Consider the following 20274-nt stretch of genomic DNA (forward strand, 5'->3'; position numbering starts at 1 on the left):
CACATGCGATTATTGCGGAGGCAATAATCATACATATGTATATAAACAGGCATATGCATTTACATGTAATGCACATACAATAATAAAAAAAAGTAAGGAAGAGCTAAGTTCGAACACATTCTACTCTTGCAACTTGCAACAATCAAAGCCAAAGAAATACTGGCTTGTGGTATAAAGTTTATATACGGATATAATATATACATATGTCGGCGCAGTAACAACTGTAGTTTAATATGAGTAGTGAATACTGTGGTTTAATATATGCAGTGTATACCGTATGTTCACTTTTATTTTGTTCTGTTGTACTTGTTCATTTCTAATAAACTTCGTGTGTATTTATGATCGTAGTAGCTTTTGCATTTTTGTTTCTCGAACGCCAGTGAACTGTAACTAAAAGAAATAAAGCTGAGTGCGAAGTGAGAGCTAAAGGCTCTGCCGAGTGTGGCCCTGAATGCTTGGATGTTGCTGAATTACGAAAAGTAACGAGTAGGTGTAATGGTGGTTGAATTGCGTCAGCCAATGCAATGCTTTTTGGAGTGTGGAGATAAACGGTGTGATCAGGGACTCACTGTGCAAATCAGTCCGCGTTACAGTTTTAATAAAATAAGGAAACCAATAATGTCTTGCAAACAGGATGTCAACGGAATTGCTGAGGCCATTCCGGCATCAGAAGTGGGATGGATTCCGCCTAAAGAAATTCCAAACGATTGTTGGCGTGCACTGTTGCACGTGGAACTAATTAAGGCAATGCAAAAACCTGCAACTTTGCAAACAAAAGCTATTTCGCTTCCAAAGTTCAATCTTGATTGTGCTGGCGCTGATCCAAATTCATGGTGTACAACGGTCGACATGATTTTAACCGAAAATCTTATAGTGGGTAGTGCACTCATCATGTCTTTGAGTAAGTCTTTGGAAGGAGCCGCTTCGCAGTGATTGTCTCAAATTTGCTTTGCCGGCATAACGTGGCAGCAATTTAAAGACTTGTTCGTGCAGCGTTATGTGGGTGGAGAGACTTCAGCGGCAACATTGATGCACATTTTGAATGGTCGTGCAAAAGATGGCGAGTGCCTTTCGTTGTATGGAAGTCGTCTGGTAACATCCCTTGTGTCAAGATGGAAGGCAATGAACACTGAGGAGATTGCTGCGTCTGTCGTTCTTGCGCATGCTGCGCAGTTCGATAGCAGATTGCAGCGTTTGCTTTTTACAACAAATATCAAAACAAGAAACGAGCTTCAACAGGAACTTAAAGCTTTTGCGTTCGGAAAGCGGAAGGATTCCTCAACTTTTGATAATTCTACGTATCCAGAAAACAAGAAGTTGAAGTTACCATCATATGTGAAGTGCCATTTTTGTGGAAAAGTAGGGTTTAAAAAGAAATAAATCAAACTACACTTCAAGAGCTAATCCGTTGCAGAGCAGTTCATCGCTGGACAGAAATCGATCAACGCTTACGTGCTTCAAATGTGGAGTTGCTGGTCATATAGCAACAGTGTGTCCAAAGGGTAGCAGTACATCTTCGGGCGGTAGAAGTTTTGTTTCATGTAATTTTAGATTGTCATTTAACGTATGACGTGAAAATTGGTCGTGAAATTCTGAGCCAAGGTTTTGGAGTAGCAATGTCGATTGACAGTTTTAATATTTTTATTTCGAAAAACGTAAATACATGTTCGGTATCTATTGGTTACAAAGATTTTATAAATAAAGACATGGAGTTAATTGAGCATGATAAAGGGTGTTTGTTGCAAGTTTTAAAATAATATTCAAATTATTTTATTGATGGAATTCCGCAAACTAGGAATAATACTGGTCAGTTAGAAATACGTTTGGTTGATCCAAATGAGACCGTGCAGAGGCGACCCTATAGACTTAGCTCGGAAGAAAAAGAGGTTGTTCAAAATAAAACAGGTGAGCTATTGAAGTTTAATATTATTTGGCCTAGTTGTTCTCCTCTCGCAAGCCCGATGCTTCTCGTTGCGAAAAAGAATAGTACCGATCGTCTTTGCGTTGACTACCGAGAACTCAATGCAAATACTGTCTCTGAAAAATATCTGCTACCACTTATATGTGATCAGATAGCTAGATTACGTGGGGCAAAATATTTTTGTTGCCCTGATATGGCAAGTGGGTTTCATCAAATTCCTATTCATCCTGATTCTATAGAGCATACTGCGTTCGTTACGCCAAAGGGTCAGTACGAATATTTGAGGATGCCACTTGGCCTTAAGAATGCGCCGTCAGTATTTCAACGTGCTGTCATGACAGCTTTAGGTGAACTTGCTCATTCTTTTGTCATCGTGTATATGGATGATATTATGGTCGTTGCTACTACAAAGGAGGAGGCGCTTGACCGATTGAAAATAGTTTTAGATGTTCTCACCAAGGCAGGGTTTTCATTTAATTTTACAAAATGCTCGTTTTTAAAATCGAGTGTTGAGTACCTTGGTGACGAGATAAAAGCAGGAGAGATTCGACCTAATCCACGTAAGGTGCATGGGTTAAGAGCTTTACCTCCCCCTCAATCTGTTACACAGTTGAGGCAATTTATAGGGTTATCATCGTATTTCCGACAATTCATTCACAATTTTCACAAGTGATGAAACCTTTATATTTTCTTACCCCCGTCAAAAGTAGTTTTGTTTGAAAACCTGAAAGTGAGCAGATACGCCAGAAATATATTTTTGGTTTAACAAATAAACCGGTGTTAACCATTTTTGACCCCCAATTCCCAATAGAGCTGCATGCTGATGCCTGTTCTGATGGTTATGGGGCAATCCTATTGCACAAAATCGAGAATAAGCCTCATGTGGTTGAGTATTTTAGTAAAAGAACGTCGCCAGCCAAATCCTGTTGATAAGGCTGTAGAAAAACGTATAAATTTGGCAGAAATTTCTGACGACTGGCTTCTTGCAGAACACCAAAGGGACCCAGAAATAATATCCATTGTTTCCAAGTTGCGTAATAATGAACTTGCCGAAGATGTGGCAAGAACGTATGAGTTGCGAGCGGGAACCCTTTATCGTAAAATACAGAGAAATGCCAAACATATGTTCGTAAGTTTGTCGACAATTGCATTACATGTAAACTGTCTAAACCAACGTCGGGTAAAATTCAAGCAGAGCTTCATCCTATCCCAAAAATTGGTATACCATGGCATACTGTTCATATGGATATAACCGCAAAATTAAGTGGTAAAAACGATATGAAAGATTCCCCGTCCACATTTCAAAACCAGTTAATCCTAAAGACAATGCTACACAAGGAAGCTATGCAAACGTGGTGAAAGGCAATACTGCACAAATGCAATTGCCCCAAAACAAACCAAATGGAAGCGTTGAAACTATGATTTTCAACCTTATCCAATGTATGACACAATTTATGGCTTCAATTCAAAATATGATTCAAGAGATAATCAAATCACAAAACCAAATGTTGCAAACTTTTTTAATGAGTGTATTGAACATTTGTTTATGGAATGCTAACGGTGTTAACCAACATAAATTGGAACTTATTAGATTTCTGGATGAAAATAGTATCGATGTAATGCTATTGTCAGAAACTCATCTTACGAACAAAAACAATTTCTTTATACCGGGATTTAGACTCTATGTTACAAACCACCCAGATGGAAAGGCACATGGAGGAACAGCAGTGTTGGTTAGAAAACGGTTAAATCACCACACATCAGAATCTTATGCCACAGCGCAATTACAAGCTACAACAATAACTATAAAAAATCGCTGCGGGGACTTAAATCTGACGGCCATATACTGTCCACCTCGGTTTAAAATTACTGACATCCAATTCAAAGACTTTTTTGGAACACTAGACCATAGATTTATAGCAGGTGGAGATTACAATGCAAAGCACACGTATTGGGGCTCACGGCTAATTAATCCGAAAGGACGACAACTGTATCACACTATTATAAATAGGCACAATAACCTTGACATAATATATCCTGGTAAGCCGACATATTGGCCTAGTGATCGTAAAAAAATAGCAGATTTAATTGATTTTGCTGTAATCAAAAATATAGATAAATCGCTTATAACAGTTGATACATGTACTAATCTATCTTCTGATCACTCTCCTGTACTAATAAAGTTATGTGAACAACCCATATTCGTTAATCCAAAAGTGGGATTAACTTCTTATAAAACGAATTGGCTAAAATATAAAAAATACGTGAGTAGCCATATTAATGTTGAGTACAAAATAAATACAGGAAGAGATATTGACGAAAGCATAGAAGAACTCAATGATATAATAACTAAAGCAGCTGTCTTAGCAACACCAAACAAAAACTATAAGCCGCTTGGTGCCAGAAAAATTATTAACAGAGAAATAGAAAAGCTTGTAAACGAAAAAAGGCGTGCAAGGCGTGAATGGCAGATAAATCGCTCCCCTTCCACTCAGCTTCAATTGAAATCAGCTGTACGTAAATTAAAAAAAAGCGCTTAAACGTGAGGAAGAAACCAATACCGAAATGTATATAAAGAAGCTGTGTCCAAATTCAAGCAAGCAAAATTCTCTTTGGAAAGCCCAAAAGTTCCTGAAGCCACCAACTAACTCCAACATGCCTATACGAGACATGGGCGGAAATTGGGCTCGAAGTGACGAGGAAAAGGCTAATTGTTTTGCAAATCACCTAGAAAAGGTATTTCAACCAAATTGCCCAAAGAACAACTTCGAGTTGTCCAGCTTACCCAACACAGGTAACGAGTCACTCGAGTCTTTTAAGACTTCACCTATGTACTGAAATTATTAGAATAATAAAAGAACTTAACGCAAAAAAGAAAAAAAGGCACCAGGACACGATAATATTACCCCAAAAATGCTAATTGAGTTACCAAGTATTGCTGTAGAAGTGCTCTCTTTGCTCTTCAGTGCGAATTCTTAATCTTGGATACTATCCTAATTCATGGAAAAAGTCGCAGATTATCTTGATAGATAAACCTGGGAAAGACTTAACACAGCCGTCTTCATACAGACCAATCAGTCTTCTACCCTGCCTTTCTAAAATATTTGAAAAAGCATTACTATCAAAGATGTCTCCTTTCCTCCACGAAAATAATATAATACCAACGCACCAATTCGGGTTTTGTGAAAAACATAAGAAAAGCATTTGAGCACAGAGAGTACTGTTCAGCTTTATTTCTAGACGTGGCTCAGGCATTTGATAAGGTGTGGCATGAAGGCCTTTTGTATAAGATTAAAAACATTCTACCTTTAGAATTGTATAAAACATTGGAGTCTTATTTAAAAAAAATAGACAATTTATGGTAAAAGTGGGAGATTTCATATCTGACGAACGACAGATAAGGGCTGGTGTACCCCAGGGCAGTGTTTTAGGCCCAACTCTATACATCATATATACTGCAGATCTTCCTACAGCTAATAATATATTGACCTCAACTTCTGCGGATGACACAGCTTTAGTGAGCCGTAATAAATGCCACATAATAGTATCAAGAATATTAGCCGAGCACTTAAGGTCTGTCGAAGAATGGCTAGCCAGCACTGGCGTATAAATGTGAATGAACAAAAATGCAAGCATGTTACGTTTTCACTAAGACCTAAAATGTGTCCGGCAGTAAAAATGAACAATATCTTAGTACCCCAAGCCAACGAAGTAACTTATCTTGGTATTCATCTAGATAGAAGACTTACATGGAGAAAACACATATCTAGTAAAATAACTTGCATGAAGATAAGAGCTGCAAATTTAAATTGGCTTTTAAATAAAAACTCCAAACTTAGCCTAGACAACAAAGTGCTTTTATATAATGCGGTCATAAAAAAAAAGCCGATTTGGATGTATGGCATTCAACTGTGGGGTACGACCTGTGCAACTAATATTGATATAATACAAAGGTTCCAATCAAAAATGCTTAGAACAATCACGTGTTCACCATGGTACATGCGTAATGAAAATATCCATAAAGATTTCTATGGTAAAGAAAGAAATAGAAGATAGCAGAATTAAATATATATCTAAACTCCGAGATCACCCAAACCCTTTGGCTAATGCTTTGGTACATTCCTGCGATCAAACACGCCTTAAAAGAAGAGATATGCCTGCGTACTAAGGAGCAACGTATCACCAAAACAGCTCAAACACTTGCTTGAGCTTGTCTAGTTTTTAAATAAATTTAAGATTTTATAACTTATTGTTAGGCTTTTAAAATAATTAGCAGATTCAATAAATAATAAGATATTGCAAAACAAAAAAAAAAACAAGATTTGTTTATTTACACCATACTGTCAATATTGATGCTGCAAATTGTGCAAAGACTTTGAAGTCGTCAATATCAGTTTTTGGGGTACCTACACGTGTTATCGCTGACCAGGGTAGATGTTTTGCCAGTACGGATTTCCGTGATTTTTGTTCTTCCCAAAAAATAGAGTTACATTTAATAGCGACCGGTGCAAGTCGCGCTAATGGACAAGTTAAGCGTGTGATGAGTACGTTAAAGAGTCTTTTGACCGCAGTAGAAACCAGCAAGCGCTCTTGGCAAGATGCATTAAAAGAAATACAACTGGCTTTGAATTGCACGGCCAATCGTGTGACTAAGGCTAGTCCTTTAGAGTTGCTTATTGGAGAAGAGGCACGACCATTTGGTCTCATTCCAATAAGTAACAAGGAACAGAACGTGGACGTCTCTGCTTTAAGAACTCAGGCCTTAGAAAATATTAAGCGCAATTCTTGTTATGATAAATCTAGATTCGATAAAAATAAGGCAAAAATTGTAAAGCATAATGTCGGTGATTACGCTTTGTTAAAGAGTGAAGAACGGCATCAAACGAAATTAGATCCTAAGTTCAGAGGTCCATTTTTGGTGGCTGAGGTATTAGACGGAGATAGGTATGTGTTGAAATCATTAACAAACAAGAGGACATACAAGTATTCACACGAGCATTTGAGAAAATTACCTGAAGGACGGAAGGAAGGAGGTTGTCACAGAGTTGGGTGATGAAGTTAGTACTGGAGCGAATGTTGACAATGAAGACGTTGAAAGAGACGTCAATGCAATAAAAAGGCAATAGATCGCACCGCAGTCACTACATTGCAAGCTCAAGTGCGAACAGAAATGTTTGTTCATGGCGGGTGGCGCTGTTGGTGCTGTGGGGGGATCTAGTATTGGTGTATATTGATTATGCATGTTATCATTATGAGGTTTATAGAGAGCCTCAAGGAGAATGTACTAAGTAAAGTTCTATTTAAATCTTGTGGTAACTGCCATTCAAGAATGTTATATTTGATAAATGATGATACCTGAAGTGTATACCATGTCACAGAAATGGAAGTCATTACGTCTTTAATTTCCTTTAGACACACCCGAGGACGTGTGATAGTCAGGAAGGCCGGGTCGGCGCAGTAACAACTGTAGTTTAATATAAGTAGTGAATACCGTGGTTTAATATATGCAGTGTATACCGTATGTTCACTTTTACTTTGCTCTGTTGTACTTGTTCATTTCTAATAAACTTCGTGTGTATTTATGATCGTAGTAGCATTTGCATTTTTGTTTCTCCAACGCCAGTGAACTGTAACTAAACGAATAAAACTGAGAGCGAGGTGAGAGCTAAAGGCTCTGCCGAGTGTGGCCCTGAATGTTTGGATGTTGCTGAATTACAAAAAGTAACGAGTAGATGTAATGGTGGTTGAATTGCGTCAGCCAATACAATGCTTTTTGGAGTGTGGAGATAAACGGTGTGTTCAGGGACTCACTGCGCAAATCAGTCCACGTTACAGTTTTAATAAAATAATTAAACCAATAATGTCTTGCAAACAGAATGTCAACGGAATTGCTGAGGCCATTCCGGCATATATATGTATATACAACATATAACTCCTATACTGACAGACACAAAAGCTTTGTTATAAAAACGAAAACCGCTATATGTTGTATATGGCAGTTGGGTTAGTATCGACCAGATTTTTTCGATACTAAAAAACTAATCACATAGAGTAATGTTCGGATGTTCAAAACCCCTGGTATGAGGTATATAGGGGGTAAGCCAAGTTTTCGCTCAAATTTATCTATTTTAGACACAAAGACACACTGTTATAAGAAAAAACGTTCTCTTATTTTAAGTGGGATAACTCACATATTGGCCGATGTATGCGGCACAGTCACCCTGAAGTTCGAAAATCTGTATATTAGGTATATGGGGGATAAGGGATGTATTGATCCGATTCACCCCTTTTTTGATATTCAGACTGATCAGAATTCCGAACAGTTCTTAACGGCTACAGTTGTAAATGAGATATTTTTGTAAATCTGTATAGAAACGGATATCATATTTCGAATATTTATATGCATTATCGCTAACACATAAAAATACAGTCGTAAATATAAATATGTATGTACAAATACCCATTGCAATTCTACATGTTATGGGGTTGTTTTCAAGTGCACATGCACATTTGTATTCAATTGCCTAAATGCATATCTTAGGTCAATATGTTATCTTAAGTAAATATCTTTGTTTGTTAATTGTTGAGTGTATACGTATTGCATATAAATCCATACGTGCCTCATATAAATGTATGTATCTCTATGCGTTTATGTATTTGCTTTGTACTGCCTCAACACTGGCGAAGATAAGCCTGTTCAATATATTTGAACAGGTATATTGATTAGAGACTGTAATATTAATGCATGCAATGTAAAGGAAATGATCCTAAACTTTTAAAAGATAAGAAAAACTTCCGTATGTACAGTAGATAAGTATTAAGATATGTGTATGCACTCTGCATGTGGTGCATACATGAATTAGGATAAGAAATTCTATAAATGAAGGAGCTCTGGGCAACCAGAGCTGAGTACTATTTTATAACCGAAACCTATGCGATCTAATTTACAATTGGTGACCCCTAAGTTTGTTTTACGAACACGCGAGTGAAATTAAAAAAAAAGTTTTAAAAGTCTTGAAGTATGTTTATGAAAAAGTTCCAAAAGTTTTGAAGTGAAAGTGAAAGTGTGTTAAAAAACAAAATAATAATAATAATAGTGAGTGCCAAAAATAAAAAAGGTAATAAATTGCAAAAAAAATTGAATAAATCGCAATCAAAAAAAAAAATTTTAATAACCAAATTCAATTCAATACAATAGGTAAGAATATTTTTCATTTTCTTTAATTCATATACAAATATTTATTTCATTTTTGGGAAAATGGAGAACCAAACTAAATTAGCAGAAGAACTCAAAAACGTATGGATATAAAGGAAGATTTAGGAAATTTGGAAAAACTCCTAGATAGTTTGGACAAAAAATGGTCAGAGTTTCAACGAAACCATTTCGAATTGTCCCAAGATCCCAAAAATAAAAAAGATAATTATTTTAAAAATGACGTGGAAGGGTCATTGTCGAATTGATCGCTATAATTCAAGAAAATAGTGCTCCCAGGAAAATGGAATGCCTTCCAAATCCTGGTTTAGTTCGCAGGCTTCAATTCTTATTAACAGAGTTAGAAAAAAATATTGAAGACTGCGAAATAAACGAAATATGCTCTCTAGACAGCATAGAGAGACTAATAGAAAAAACTCGTTATACTGTGCTTGAATTTATTAGCCAGCACGAAAATGATGAGTTAACAAGTAAATTCTATCAATTAAGAAATAGATTTTACAAACTCAAATTAAAATCTATTAGCAAAAAAAATGCTACCAATTTTACGTTGCCTCAAGTTGACATTCCCATTTTTTCAGGAGATTACGCTCAGTGACAAACTTTTAAAGAATTGTTTGAGCAACTCGTAGTCTCTCAAAATGTTTCAGACACATATAAAATGTGTATTTTAAAAACTAAATTAAGAGGATCGGCTGCAAGTTGCATTGCAAATTTACCTTCAACCTCAACAAATTTTTCAGTTGCCTGGAACCTTCTTAATGAAAAATTTACTAATAAAAGGTTACTCGCAAATACTTATTTTAAATAAATTTTAGATGCACCAGTAGTGACTGAGACTGCTTTTAGTGTGCGAAAATTTCAAGAAAAAATTTATAAAAGTACACAAGCATTGGAAAGTCTCACTTTGTCTGCAGATAATTTGTTACAAGCTTTATTAAATTATACGCTTGTGCAAAAATTAGACAACAATTTAAGACTTAGGTATGAAAATTCCCTTAAAACCCCTCAGGAAATACCTACCTTAAATTCACTACAGTCGTTTCTGCATCATGAAGGGAATACACTAGAAGCAGCACAAGCTTCAAAAACATCACCAAAATTTCAAAATGCAGAATTTAAATGCATAATGGAATGTAATAATTCACACAATATATTTTACTGTTATAAATTTAAAGCTCTATCTGCACAGGACAGATGGGATGCAGTAATGAAACACAAATTATGCACCAAATGTCTTAAAACAGGGCACGGTATGAAAGAATGTAAAGACGAAAGTTGCCTCACTTGTAAAGGAAACCATCATTTATGGCTCCACAAAGATAAAACTTCTAAAGCCAAAAGCACAATCATTAAAAATACGAAAAATGATAAATTAAAAAGTGATTGCGAATATGTTCCGCTAACAACAGCAGTTGATGGTATAAAAGGTCGTGATGGAAAAATTATAAAGGCACGTGCTTTATTAGATAGTGGGTCTCAAGTTCACCTTATAACCAAAGAATTAAAAAATAAATTAAAACTTCCTTCCAGGAGAGAATCTATGATTATTGAAGAGTTGGTCAAAACACGACAAATACATATGAAAAACTTAATCTTCATTTGAAGTCATTGATAGATCCTTTCAAAACAAATTTAGACACAATTGTAGTACAAAAGATTGTGTCTAATGTGCCCACAGAATACATAAAAGTCAAAAAAATTCCAGAGAATATAAAACTGGCCAACCCTTCATTTGGTGTTCCGGGTAAAATTGACTTACTTTTAGGTGCGAACATATTCTTTGATTTATTAAAAGAAGAGAAATTATCTATTGAAAATGTTAATTACAAACTACAGAACAGTGTGTTTGGGTGGTTGATATACGGATCAACTAACATAAGCTCCAAATTAGTTGACTGTGGTGTTGTGACATATTTCGATGAAAAACTAGACTATCAATTTAAAAAGTTTTGGGAAATAGAATCGTTGAAAATAAATGTATGAATCAAACTAAAGAATACATAAGGTTGGGTCATATGGAGTAAATAAAAAATGTTAATATGTTTAAATCGAAATATTATTTACCACACCATTGCGTACCTACACCAGATAGTACAACAAATTAAATTAAGAGTCGTTTTTGATGCATCCTATAAAACAGACAAGAATATTTCTTTGAATTCAATAATGCATTCTGGGCCTAAGTTGCAAGAAGACTTATTCAATATTTTACTGAGGTTTAGAAAACATAGGTATGTTTTCACAGCAAACATCGAGAAAATGTTTAGGCAAATATGGATTCGCCCAGAAGATGAAAAATATCAATTAATCTACTGGCGCGATGAAGATAATGAAATACTGCGAACATATACTCGTACTCTTAAAACAGTTACGTATGGTACTGCAGCTGCACCTTATTTAGCAGTTAAATGTTTGCAGAGAATTGCAGAAATGGAGAGAAATGATTATCCAGAAGTAGCGAAAATTATCAATGTAGATTTTTACATAGATGATCTTATGACAGGAGGAGATAATCTAGATGATGTCAAGTTAATCTTGGATAATATCAAAATAATTTAAAACATAATATGGATTCAACCTCAGAAAATAGTGTTCCAATAACATTGAACTTTTAAAAAATTTTTATTTGATTTTATTTTTTATTTTTAAGAAATTTGTACAATAATAAATTATTTAACAAATAAATATTTAGCAGCGCTAGCAACAAGGGCCTTCGGCTGTCTGTAATCTAATATAACGTTAATGGTTAAGGTGTTAGTAGAGCTAACTACGATTTATTCTTAATATTAAATATGCTTTAACAAGTCAGTCTCTTTCAACAATTTGTACACCTTTAGAACGTTTGTGATGTTAGCCTCTCTCAAAAGATCGAAGGGATAATTGTGTGCCCCAGGCGTAGGCGAATAAATGGTTTAATTGTTGAGAGAGCTATGTCGGCAGCGATAATTCCTTTCTTTCTGCTAGGATTGATAGCGGAGTAGTGATGAGCATAGGTGTTCCAATCGCTAATTTGAGTTTGGCGTCTTTCGTTTGCGACTTCAGTCAAAATGTCTTTTTTAGACATATAGTTAAACATTATGGATGGTGTTTTTGCAACGTTTTTTGCAGCGGCGTCAGCGTTTTCGTTGCCAATGATTCCTGTGTGGCCTGGTATCCACATTAGTTTCATTTTTCGAGGTGTGGCAATTAAAGTGTTGCGTATCGCGACTACCTCATTTTGACCATTGGAGGGGCATTCGATGGCGTCAAGGCATGAGTTACTGTCGGTGCAAATAATGAACTTGCCTCGGTGAAGCTTAGCATATGTGATGGCTTCGAGAACAGTGGAGACTTCAGCGGTAAACACGGAGCAAATTGGGTGGAGTAGGCCGTGCCGAATAATTTCTCCATTTTCTTTTGTTATTGCAAATGATGTGTTGTCGCGGGATTTAGAGCCATCCGTAAATAAGAAGTTCCATCCATTTTGGCTGTAAAAGTGCTTTACTTTCGCACAAATTGCTCTGTGTTTCTCTTGTGGTGTATTTGTTTTTGGAAATTGGAGCGTTTTAATTGTGTGAGGAATGTTGTTAATCAACCACTGTGGGCGGATAGTGGATACTCTAGGCCTTGAAGTATGCGGTATCTGAAGGTGTTTAAAGAATTTCAGTGGTCGACTGATTGCTGGCAAGAATCTTGGCTCCCGTTTTCTTGACATCGCGTTTTTTACGTCTCTTTTTAAAAGATTGTTTGGAGTAAATAGCAGTTTAGGGAGTAAACGACGGCAGCTATCGATTGTTCTTTCAGCGATTGTAGGCAAGCCAGTTTCTGCAAAGAGGTTTTTTAGGGGTGTCGTAGGGAATGCTCTTATGCTTCTCCGTATTGCTACGTGATAAGGCGTGGATATTTTGTTGATTGCAGATGCTGGACAGTTTCCATAGAGTGAAAATTATTAATGTAGATTTTTACATAGATGATCTTATGACAGGAGGAGATAGTCTAGATGATGTCAAGTTAATCCCGGATAATATCAAAATAATTTAAAACATAATATGGATTCAACCTCAAAAAATGGTGTTCCAATAACATTGAACTTTTAAAAAATATTCCTCTTGAAGACAAAAAAAATCAACTTGACTTGAACAAGGTAACTAGCAACGAAGTTAAAGCATTAGGTGTCACTTGGACTCCATTCGACGACCACTTTGGTATAACTTGCAATTGGAAGTGCAACGACAAGATTACTAATAGGACCATTCTTTCAGACGTTTCCAAATTATTCGACCCATTAGGCTTTGTGAATCCCGTCACATGTGGAAATCAAAAAATGAAAAGCCGTCGCAGGAAATAGTGGACACTTGGTTTAAAATCAAAGCTTCCATTGTTAAATCAAATACGAATATCCAGACGTATTTTATGCAATGAACCGGTAAATATTGATTACATGGATTTTGTGACGCTTAGATGAAAGCGTATGGGGCCGTAGTTTATGCAAAATCTAAAAACCAAACAGGTGAAACGTATATAAATATACTTGCAGCCAAATCACGGGTCGCGCCAATAAAGATAATAACATTGCCGCGGCTTGAACTATGTGCGGCTGTCCTCTTAGTAGAATTAATACAAAAAATTGTTGAAAGTTTTAAATTTAAATGTTCTATTTATTTTTATACAGACTCCACAATAGTATTGAATTGGTTACAGCTAGGTCCAGGATGTTTACAGATATTTGTGTCGAATACAAACCAACACGAACATAAATAATTGGAGGCATATCGGCTCAAAAGACAATCCGGCTGATATTATTTCTAGAGGAGTGACACCAAGCGAACTTATCACCAGCAAATTATGGTTTAGAGGACCGGAAATTATTTATACAAATAAATATAAAATCCAACAATAGGTAAACAATGATAATTTAATTATTCCAGAGATAAAGAAATCCAAGATTGCTATGATTCTAGCCGAAAAACAAACAATTCTAATGAATATAAACCATAAAAGTAGTTTCGAATTTCTACAACACGTTATAGCTAACATATTTAAATTTATAGATACCATTGGGAAAAAACCATTAATGAATACAATTTTTTATAAACGACAAGCATTAAATTATATATGTAGTTTGTCAAATACAAAAAAAAATACTTTGATCTAGAACTAAAACTAAACAATTCCAACAAACGAATTCCAAAAAATTCCAAACTGGCCACTTTAGCTCCAATTGTAGACAACAATAATATTATAAGAGTAGGAGGCAGGATTCAAAGTAGTAATCTTTCAGAGGATGCTAAGCACCCTATACTTCTCCTTTATGAGGATGAAATCGTTCGTTTATTAGTGAATTATATATAAGTATGTTAAGCATCTACACATTGGACCACAGGGTTTACTAGCAATAACTAGGCAAAAGTTTTGGATTTTAAGAGGTAGACAATTAGCAAGCAAAGTTGTAAATAAAAGTTTTAGATGCTTTAAAGCAAACCCTCGGCCCCTATGTAGGAATGGACTGAAAGAAAGGCTGATAAAGCTTATGTCTGTGTCTTCGTATGCTTTGCCACGAAGGCAGTACACTTAGAAGTAGTATCAGATCTTTCTTCAGCAGCCTTTATAGGTGCCTTAAAACGATTTATTTCTAGGGGAAGTTGCCCTCACAAAATCTATTCAGATAACGGGACCAATTTTATTGGAGCAGCCAATAGTCTTCGTGAAGTTTTTAAATTATTTCAGAAAAACTCTCATAAAGCAGAATTATCAGAATTTTGTAATCAAAGAGAAAGAACCTGGATAAATATACCAGCAAGATCTCCACATGTAGGAGGACTGTGGTAGGCAGCTGTTAAATCAGTTAAAAATCATTTTTTCCGAGTAGTTGAAGGTGTAATGACTTTTGAAGAAATGTCCATACTCATGACACAAATAGAAGCCGTACTTAATTCAAGACCTATTACCCCATTATCAAACCATCCAAATGATCTTCAGGTATTAACACCAGGCCATTTTTGGTAGGAGAACCATTATCAACTATCGTTAACACGAACTAAAACCAAAGTTAGCAAGGGTTAAGGGACCATTGGAAATCGGTCGAAAAGAATTCAAAAGAATTCTGGAAGCGATGGTCCAATGAATATTTAAATGAACTGCAAAAAAAGAAATAAATGGTAAGTTCCTTTTGAAAATATTGAAACTGGTACCTTGGTACTTCATAAAGAAGAAAATATCCTATCCCACCAATACAGTGGCGAAGAGGACGTATTGAAAACGTCATTTTAGGCCAAGATGGCAAATGTAGAATGGTAGACGTAAGGACAAGCAATGGTACATCAAAAAGAGCAATACACAATGTTTGTCCTTTTCCTAGCGAAGAAAAAATAAGAGAAGATCCGATTGAGATAAATGATGATATACCAAGGCGGTCGACTCGTATAAAAAATAAAAACTTAATTTTAACATTGTTAAGCTTTCTTATAGTTTTACCATCGGTAAAATGCTTAAATGTAAGTTATTTTAAAAATAGTTCTGGCGTATTTTTGGAAAAAAGAGGGCTTCTGGGGTTGACTAGGACAGCGTGGGATATAATTGTCCACATCGATCTTGTTCAATAATCGGATGAAAAGCAGCAAATTTCAAATTCGCTGAAATATTTAAAGGGTTCAACTATATTTAAAGAGGATAAAGTGAACGCAATTTCTTAGCAGCTGCACAACAAATATTTACAGATTGAACAGCTTCACGACATCATTGCGTTCACGGGGAGGAGGATTCAACGGAAGACAATGTCAGTGTTACCCTTTATAAGGTCATTATACCACTCCTTGTTTGGACTGATGGATGAAGAGCATGCAGAAGTTCTTACGGAAAAAATAGAGAAAGCTAAGGAGAACGAAAATTACTTGCTCGATTGCTGCGAAATCAATCTTCAGTGGAAGACGTTACCTTAGATGTTCTAAAACGTCAAAATCAAGCTTACTGGAATAACTTTAAAATAATGAACCACTAAATTTTTTCAATGAGTTCCATTCTCGTTGAGCAATTGAAAAGGGAGTTATTCATTGAAACGGCCACCAAACTCAGCACAACAATGGAGAGCTTTGAAATGCTTCAAAGAGACATTATAAGCGCCCTTTGGAACTCTAGAGGTAACTTCATGGAAAGGTTGTTGCCAATTAAGAAGTTTGAAGCCCAAATAAACTTAATTTCAAAAAATCTTGACCAGAGCTTGCGGCTTCCCGATACTGACCCCTTTGAACTCGGACATATAGCCACCACAACAGCCAAAGTTACTAAAGATTTTATATTGTTTAATATAAAAATACCTTCAGTTACCAAAACAAAACTCCATATGTACACAAAATACCCATACCCCACAATACATGACGGGTATTTCGTCACATTATTTTCAACGAAAATAAAACGGTTTTCTATAGCATGACTGATGAATTGTTGTACAGATGTCAACGTATGGTGAGAATGACAATATGTCCACAAGTACATCCTATCTTTAACGTAGGACATACATATGCAGACTTGTGAGATGTCATTATTAAAAAATAAAACAGGCATACCACTCTACTGTGAAGTCAATATTATGCCTACGCAAGAATTTTGGTTACAGCTCTCCTCACCTAACACATGGATATTTTCAATGCCATCAAAGATAGAGGCCAAAACTAGCTGCAAAAAAGAAAGATTAACTTAATAGAAATGTAAAAAATATTTGAAAGAAAATGTTATTTAAATAAAAATGATAATAATATCTGAAAAAAAGATAAATATTATCTGATCATATAAAATATAAAACAAACACTTGTTCTCACATATTATATTGGATTGTGCAGGCCGCTTTAAACGCATAAAACACATATGTATTTATTATCGCGTATTATATTGGACTGCGCAGGCCAATTTCAAACAACACACACTTATTTTCACATACTTACTTAACAATTTATATTTGCTGCTTCTGATGATAATGCTGCTGCTACTATTTCCAGTTCTGTTCTGATTTCCAATGCTATGAAGTCATTATTTGCAAAATATTGTTAAAAATCACATAAAATTCATCCAGTTACCTTCTTGTTGTACGAGCGCGAATAACATGCGTCTTTAAATTGTTTTTCATTACTATTTTTGGAATTTTCTCTTGGCACTATTTACAATTATGTTTTCTCATTCGAACTCATTCAAATAAATCAAGAAATAAGAAAAAATAAAATAAAATAAAAAAAGACTTTTTTGTAGAGCATTCAATTCTGTACAAGAATATGACTGTTTTATGCCTATAAACGGGAAAGTTCCAGAGAAAAAAAAATATTCGTAAAAAGTGGCAAAATCCCATGTTATTTAAATGGGAGATGTATCGTGTTTGGGGCAAGGCTTTTTAAGGTCTGATATTTTTGTTTAGATGGAAAACTAAAAGTTTAGGGAGCGTCTCGTCAAAAATAATCAATTTGGTAAATAAGGGACACCCTAATATACATATACATACAAACATATACATATGCACATATATTTAGTTATTATTTAGCTTACATTCCTAAAATGGTATATTCTTCTTCTTAATTGGCGTAGACACCGCTTACGCGATTATAGCCGAGTTAACAACAGCGCGCCAGTCGTTTCTTCTTTTCGCTGCGTGGCGCCAATTGGATATTCCAAGCGAAGCCAGGTCCTTCTGCACTTGGTCCTTCCAACGGAGTGACGGTCTTCCTCTTCTTCTGCTTCCCCCGGCGGGTACTGCGTCGAATACTTTCAGAGCTGGAGTGTTTTCATCCATCCGGACAACATGACCCAGCCAGCGTAGCCGCTGTCTTTTAATTCACTGAACTATGTCCATGTCGTCGTATATCTCGTACAGCTCATCGTTCCATCGAATGCGATATTCGCCGTGGCCAACGCGCAAAGGACCATAAATATTTCGCAGAACTTTTCTCTCGAAAACTCGCAATGTCGACTCATCGGTTGCTGTCATCGCCCAAGCCTCTGCACCATATTAGAGGACGGGAATTATGAGCGACTTATAGAGTTTAGCTTTTGTTCGTCGAGAGAGGACTTTACTTTTCAATTGCCTATTAAGTCCGAAGTAGCGCCTGTTGGCAAGAGCAATCCTGTGTTGGCTTTCCAGGCTGACATTATTAGTGGTGTTAATGCTGGTTCCTAAATAGACGAAATTATCTACAACTTCAAAGTTATGACTGTCAACAGTGACGTGAGAGCCAAGTCGCGAGTGCGACGACTGTTTGTTTGATGACAGGAGATATTTCGTTTTGCCCTCGTTCACTACCAGACCCATTTTTTGTGCTCCCTTGTCCAGCCTAGAGAAAGCAGAACTAACGGCGCGGGTGTTGAGGCCGATGATATCAATATCGTGGGCATACGCCAGCAGCTCGAACTATTTTCTCCAGGAGCAGGTTGAAGAAGTCGCACGATAGGAGTCGCCTTGTCTGAAACCTCGTTTGGTATCGAACGGCTCGGAGAGGTCCTTCCCGATCCTGACGGAGCTTTCGTGTTGTTCAACGTCAGTTTACACAGCCGTATTAGTTTTGCAGGGATACCAAATTCAGACATCGCGGCATAAAGGCAGCTCCTTTTCGTGCTGTCGAAAGCAGCTTTGAAATCGACGAAGAGGTGGTGTGTGTCGATTCTCCTTTCACGGGTCTTTTCCAAGATTTGGCGCATGGTGAATATCTGGTCGGTTGTTGATTTTCCAGATCTGAAGCCACACTGTTAAAGTCCAATCAGTTTGTTGACGGTGGGCTTTAATCTTTCACACAATACGCTCGATAGAACCTTATATGCGATGTTGAGGAGGCTAATCCCACGGTAGTTGGCGCAGATTGTGGGGTCTCCTTTTTTATGGATTGGGCATAGCACACTTAAATTCCAATCGTTGAGGCATGCTCTCGTCCGACCATATTTTACAAAGAAGCTCGATGCATGCTCCTATTAGTTCTTCGCCGCCGTGTTTGAATAGCTCGGCCGGTAGTCCGTCGGCCCCTGCCGCTTTGTTGTTCTTGAGGCGGGCAATTGCTATTCGAACTTCTTCATGGTCGGGTAATGGAACGTCTGCTCCATCGTCATCGATTGGGGAATCGGGTTCTCCTTCTCCTGGTGTTGTGCGTTCACTGCCATTCAGCAGGCTGGAGAAGTGTTCCCTCCATAATTTAACTATGCTCTGGGCATCAGTGACTAGATCACCTTTGGGGTTCTACAAAAGTATGCTCCGGTCTTGAAACCTTCTGTAAGCCGCCTCATTTTTTCGTAGAATTTTCGAGCATTACCCCTGTCGGCCAGCTTATCAAGCTCTTCATACTCACGCATTTCGGCCTCTTTCTTCTTCTGTCTGCAAATGCGTCTCGCTTTCCTCTTCAACTCTCGGTATCTATCCCATCCCGCACGTGTAGTGATCGATCGTAACGTTGCGAGGTAGGCAGCCTGTTTTCTCTCCTCTGCGACACGGCACTCCTCGTCGTACCAGCTGTTCTTTTGCTCTTTCCGAAAACCAATGGTTTCGGTTGCAGCTGTACGTATGGAATTTGAAATGCCGTCCCACAGTTCCCCTATACCGAGTTGTTGACTAGTGCTCTCAAGAGAGCAGGAGTGCAAACCGAGTAGAAAATCGTTCGGCAGTCTGTTGTGATTGCAGCTTTTCGACGTCGAACCTTCCTTGTGTTTGTTGGCGTGCGTTCTTTGCTGCTATAGAAGCGAGTGCGAATCTTAGCTGCAACAAGATAGTGGTCCGAGTCGATGTTAGGACCTTGGAGCGCACGCACATCTAAAACACTGGAGACGTGTCTTCCATCTATCACAACATGATCGATCTGGTTGGTAGTTTTTCGATCCGGAGACAGCCAGGTAGCTTGATGAATCTTTTTATGCTGGAATCTAGTACTACAGATAACCATATTTCGGGCCCCGGCGAAGTCAATCAGCCTCAACCTATTTGGGGATGTTTCGTCGTGGAGGCTGAATTTACCGACCGTAGTGCCAAATATACCTTCTTTGCCCACCCTGGTGGAGGATGGAGTCATGTGTAGAAGTTCACGCAAGTGAGGAAAGTTCTCTGATCGCCATTCACTTGGGAGTGGCCAGAAACGATTCTTTTACACATGGCTCAAGCAGCTCACTACTTCCGGTCTTTGACCAAGTATCCTCTGGGTAG

General features: G+C 37.1%; 1 pseudogene; it reads left to right on the top strand.

Annotated features, from left to right (window-relative positions):
* Positions 1-495: 495 nt before the first annotated feature.
* Positions 496-10345, top strand: LOC120779550 (annotated as a pseudogene).
* Positions 10346-20274: the final 9929 nt, after the last annotated feature.

Source organism: Bactrocera tryoni, unplaced genomic scaffold (genome assembly GCF_016617805.1).
Source record: "Bactrocera tryoni isolate S06 unplaced genomic scaffold, CSIRO_BtryS06_freeze2 scaffold_11, whole genome shotgun sequence".
In the NCBI taxonomy this organism is placed as follows: Eukaryota; Metazoa; Arthropoda; class Insecta; order Diptera; family Tephritidae; genus Bactrocera; species Bactrocera tryoni.